The following is a 5,582-nucleotide window of genomic DNA, read 5'->3' as shown; positions in this document are numbered from 1 at the left end:
GTGCAGAGGAGGAGGAGGGTAGTGGTGCAGAGGAGGAGGGTATTTGTGCCGAGAAGGAGGAGGGTAGTGGTGCAGAGGAGGAGGAGGGTAGTGGTGCAGAGGAGGAGGGTAGTGGTGCGGAGGAAGAGGGTAGTGGTGCAGAGGAGGAGGGTAGTGGTGCAGAGGTGGAAGAGGGTAGTGGTGCAGAGGAGGAGGGTAGTGGTGCAGAGGAGGAGGGTAGTGGTGCAGAGGTGGAGGAGGGTAGTGGTGCAGAGGAGAAGGGTAGTGGTGAGGAGGAGGAGGAGGGTAGTGGTTCAAAGGAGGAGGGTAGTGGTGCAGAGGAGGAGGGGGAGGGTATTGGCGCAGAGGAGGAGGAGGGTAGTGGTGCAGATTAGGAGGGTAGTGGTGCCGAGGAGGAGGAGGGTAGTGGTAAAGAGGAGGAGGGTAGTGGTGCAGAGGAGGAGGAGGGTAGTGGTGAAGAGGAGGAGGGTTGTGGTGCAGAGGAAGAGGGTAGTGGTGCAGAAGAGGATGAGGGTACTGGTGCAGAGGAAGAGGGTAGTGGTGCAGAGGAGGAGGAGGAGGAGGGTAGTGGTGCAAAGGATGAGGAGGGTAGTGATGCAGAGGAGAAAGAGGGGTAGTGGTGCGGAGGAGGAGGGTAGTGGTGCAGAGGAGGAGGAGGGTAGCGGTGCAGAGGAGGAGGAGTGAAGTGGTGCAGAGGAGGAGGGCAGTGGTGCAGAGGAGGAGGAGGAGGAGGGAAGTGGTGCACAGGAGGAGGGGGGTAGTGATGCAGAGGAGGAGGGTAGTGGTGCAGAGGAGGAGGAGGAGGAGGGTAGTTGTGCAGAGGGGAAGGGTAGTGGTGCAGAGGAGGAGGAGGAGGAGGGTAGTGGTGCAGAGGAGGAGGAGGAGGGTAGTGGTGCTGAGGAGGAGGAGGGTAGTGGTGCAGAGGGGGAAGAGGGTAGTGGTGCAGAAGAGGAGGAGGGTAGTGGTGCTGAGGAGGAGGGTAGTGATGCAGAGGGGGAGGGTAGTGGTGCAGAGGAGGGTAGTGGTGCAGAGGAGGAGGAGGGTAGTGATGCAGAGGAGGAGGAGGGTAGTGGTGCAGAGGAGAAGGGTAGTGGTGCAGTGGAGGAGGGTAGTGGTGCAGAGGAGGAGGAGGGTAGTGGTGCTGAGGAGGAGGAGGAGGATAGTGGTGCAAAGGAGGAGGAGGGTAGTGGTGCAAAGGAGGAGGAGGGTTGTGGTGCTGAGGAGGAGGAGGAGAGTTGTGGTGCAGAGAAGAAGGAAGAGGGTAGTGCTGCAGAGGAGGAGGAGGGTAATGGTGCAGAAGATGAGGAGGGTAGCGGTGCAGAGGAGGAGGAGGTTAGTGATGCAGAGGTGGAGGGTAGTGGTGCAGAGGAGGAGGAGGGTAGTGGTGCAGAGGAGGAGGGTAGTGGTGCAGAGGAGGAAAAGGGTAGTGGTGCAGAGGAGGAGGAGGGTAGTGGTGCAGAGGAGGAGGAGGGTAGTGGTGCAGAGGAGGAGGGTATTGGTGCAGAGAAGGAGGAGGGTAGTGGTGCAAAGGAGGAGGAGGGTAGTGGTGCAGAGGAGGAGGGTAGTGGTGCAGAGGAGGAGGGTAGTGGTGCAGAGGAGGAGGAGGGTAGTGGTGCAGAGGAGGAGGGTAGTGGTGCGGAGGAGGAGGGTAGTGGTGCAGAGGAGGAGGAGGATTGTGGTGCAGAGGAGGAGGAGGGTAATGATGCAGAGGAGGGGGTATTGGTGCAGAGGAGGAGGAGGGTAGTGGTGCAGAGGAGGAGGAGGGTAGTGGTGCAGAGGAGGAGGGTATTGGTGCAGAGGAGGAGGAGGGTAGTGGTGCAGAGGAGGAGGAGGGTAGTGGTGCAGAGGAGGAAGAGGAGGGTAGTGGTGCAGAGGAGGAGGAGGGTAGTGGTGCAGAGGAAGAGGAGGGTAGTGGTGCAAAGGAGGAGGGTCGTGGTGCAGAGGAGGAGTAGGGTAGTGGTGCAGAGGAAGAGGGTAGTTGTGCAGAGGAGGAGGGTAGTGGTGCAGAGGAGGAGGAGGGTAGTGGTGCAGAGGAGGAGGGTAGTGGTGCAGAGGAGGAGGGGGAGGGTATTGGCGCAGAGGAGGAGGGTAGTGGTGCAGAGGAGGAGGGTTGTGGTGCAAAGAAGGATGAGTAGGGTAGTGGTCCAGAGGAGGAGGGTTGTGGTGCAGAAAAGGAGGAGGGTAGTGGTGCAGATTAGGAGGAGGGTAGTGTTGCAAAGGAGGAGTAGGAGGGTAGTGTTGCAGAGGAAGAGGGTAATGGTGCAGAGGAGGAGGGTAGTGGTGCGGAGGAGGAGGGTAGTGGTGCTGAGGAGGAGGAGGGTAGTGGTGCAGAGGAGGAGGAGGAAGAGGGTAGTGCTGCAGAGGAGGAGGAGGGTAATGGTGCAGAGGAGGGGGAGGGTAGTGGTACGGAGGAAGAGGATGGTAGTGATGCAGAGGAGGAGGGTACTGGTGCAGAAGATGAGGAGGGTAGCGGTGCAGAGGAGGAGGAAGAGGGTAGTGATGCAGAGGAGGAGGAGGGTTGTGGTTCGGAGGAGGAGGGTAGTGGTGCAGAGGAGAAAGAGGGTAGTGGTGCAGAGGAGGAGGAGGGTAGTGATGCAGAGGAGGAGAAGGGTAGTGGTGCAGAGGAGGAGGAGGGTAGTGGTGCAGAGGAAGAAAAGGGTAGTGGTGCAGATAAGGAGGAGGGTAGTGGTGCAGAGGAAGAGGAGGATAGTGGTGCAATGGAGGATGAGGGTAGTGGTGCAGAGGAGGAGGAGGAGGAGGGTAGTGGTGCAGAGGGGGAGGAGGGTAGTGGTGCTGAGGAGGAGGAGGGTAGTGATGCAGAGGAGGAGGAGGGTAGTGGTGCAGAGGAGGAGGGTCTTGGTGCTGAGGAGGAAGAGGGTAGTGGTGAAGAGGAGGAGGGTAGTGGCGCAGAGGAGGAGGAGGAGGGTAGTGGTGCAGAGGAGGAGGGTAGTTGCGCAGAGGGGGAGGAGGGTAGTGGTGCAGAGGAGGAGGAGGGTAGTGGTGCAGAGGAGGAGGAGGGTAGTGATGCAGAGGAAGAGGAGGAGGGTAGTGGTGCATAGGAGGAGGGTTGTGGTGCAGAGGAGGAAGAGGGTAGTGGTGCATAGGAGGAGGGTAGTGGCGCAGAGGACGAGGAGGAGAGTAGTGATGCAGAGGAGGAGGAGGGTAGTGGTGCAGAGGAGGAAGAGGGTAGTGGTGCATAGGAGGAGGATAGTGATGCAGAGGAAGAGGAGGGTAGTGGTGCTGAGGGGGAGGGTAGTGGTGCAGAGGAGGAGGAGGGTAGTGATACAGAGGAGGAGGGAAGTGGTGCAGAGGAGGAGGGAAGTGGTGCAGTGAAGGAGGGTAGTGGTGCAGAGGAGGAGGAGGGTAGTGATACAGAGGAGAAGGGAAGTGGTGCAGAGGAGGAGGGTAGTGGTGCAGTGGAGGAGGAGAAGGAAGAGGGTTGTGCTGCAGAGGAGGAGGAGGAGGGTAGTGGTGCAGAGGAGGAGGATAGTGGTGCAGAGGAGGAAGAGATTAGTGGTGCAGAGGAGGAGGAGGGTAGTGGTGTAGAGGAGGAGGAGGGTAATGGTGCAGAAGATGAGGAGGGTAGCGGTGCAGAGGAGGAGGAGGAGGGTAGTGGTGCAGAGGAGGAGGTTAGTGGTGCAGAGGAGGAAGAGATTAGTGGTGCAGAGGAGGAGGAGGGTAGTGGTGTAGAGGAGGAGGAGGGTAGTGGTGCAGAGGAGGAGGGTATTGGTGCAGAGGAGGAGGAGGGTAGTGGTGCAGAGGAGGAGGAGGGTAGTGGTGCAGAGGAGGAGGGTAGTGGTGCAGAGGAGGAGGGTAGTGGTGCAGAGGAGGAGGAGGGTAGTGGTGCAGAGGAGAGGGTATTGGTGCGGAGGAGAAGGGTGGTGGTGCAGAGGAGGAGGAGGGTTGTGGTGCAGAGGAGGAGGAGGGTAGTGATGCAGAGGAATTAGGGTAGGGGTGCATAGAAGGAGGAGGGTAGTGGTGCAGAGGTGGAGGGTATTGGTGCAGAGGAAGAGGAGGAGGGTATTGGTGCAGAGGACGAGGAGGAGGGTAGTGGTGCAGAGGAGGAGGAGGGTAGTGGTGCAGAGGAGGAGGAGGGTAGTGGTGCAGAGGAGGAGGGTAGTGGTGCAGAGGAGGAGGGTTGTGGTGCAAAGGAGGATGAGTACGGTAGTGGTCCAGAAGAGGAGGGTAGTGGTGCAGAGGAGGAGGAGGGTAGTGGTGCAGAGGAGGAAGAGGGTAGTGGTGCAGAGGAGGAGGAGGATAGTGATGCAGAGGAAGAGGAGGGTAGTGGTGCTGAGAGGGAGGGTAGTGGTGCAGAGGAGGAGGAGGGTAGTGATACAGAGGAGGAGGAGGGAAGTGGTGCAGAGGAGGAGGGTAGTGGTGCAGTGGAGGAGGGTAGTGGTGCAGAGGAGGAGGAGGGTAGTGATACAGAGGAGGAGGAGGGAAGTGGTGCAGAGGAGGAGGGTAGTGGGTAGTGGTGCAGTGGAGGAGGGTAGTGGTGCAGAGGAGGAGGAGGGTAGTGGTGCTAAGGAGGAAGAGGAGGATAGTGGTGCAAAGGAGGAGGATAGTGGTGCAAAGGAGGAGGAGGGTAGTGGTGCTGAGGAGGAGGAGGAGAGTTGTGGTGCAGAGGAGGAGGAGGAGGAAGAGGGTAGTGCTGCAGAGGAGGAGGAGGGTAATGGTGCAGAAGATGAGGAGTGTAGCGGTGCAGAGGAGGAGGAGGAGGGTAGTGGTGCAGAGGAGGAGGATAGTGGTGCAGAGGAGGAAAAGGGTAGTGGTGCAGAGGAGGAGGAGGGTAGTGGTGCAGAGGAGGAGGAGGGTAGTGGTGCAGAGGAGGAGGGTATTGGTGCAGAGGAGGAGGAGGGTAGTGGTGCAGAGGAGGAGGAGGGTAGTGGTGCAGAGGAGGAGGGTAGTGGTGCAGAGGAGGAGGGTAGTGGTGCAGAGGAGGAGGAGGGTAGTGGTGCAGAGGAGAGGGTATTGGTGCGGAGGAGGAGGGTAGTGGTGCAGAGGAGGAGGAGGGTTGTGGTGCAGAGGAGGAGGAGGGTAGTGATGCAGAGGAATTAGGGTAGTGGTGCATAGAAGGAGGAGGGTAGTGGTGCAGAGGTGGAGGGTATTGGTGCAGAGGAAGAGGAGGAGGGTATTGGTGCAGAGGAGGAGGAGGAGGGTAGTGGTGCAGAGGAGGAGGAGGGTAGTGGTGCAGAGGATGAGGAGGGTAGTGGTGCAGAGGAGGAGGGTAGTGGTGCAGAGGAGGAGGAGGGTAGTGGTGCAGAGGAGGAGGGTAGTGGTGCAGAGGAGGAGGGTAGTGGTGCAGAGGAGGAGGAGGGTAGTGGTGCAGAGGAGGAGGGTAGTGGTGCAGAGGAGGAGGGAGAGGGTATTGGCGCAGAGGAGGAGGGTAGTGGTGCAAAGGAGGATGAGTACGGTAGTGGTCCAGAAGAGGAGGGTAGTGGTGCAGAGGAGGAGGAGGGTAGTGGTGCAGATTAGGAGGAGCGTAGAGGTGCAGAGGAGGGTCGTAGTGCAGAGGAAGAGGAGGATAGTCATGCAGAGGATGAGGGTAGTGGTGCAGAAGAGGAGGGTAGTGGTGCAGAGGA

This window comes from Procambarus clarkii, chromosome 46 (assembly GCF_040958095.1).
Source record: "Procambarus clarkii isolate CNS0578487 chromosome 46, FALCON_Pclarkii_2.0, whole genome shotgun sequence".
NCBI classification, from domain to species: Eukaryota; Metazoa; Arthropoda; class Malacostraca; order Decapoda; family Cambaridae; genus Procambarus; species Procambarus clarkii.
The sequence above is the reverse complement of the archived record's forward strand: the minus strand, read 5'-3'. Positions refer to the sequence as shown.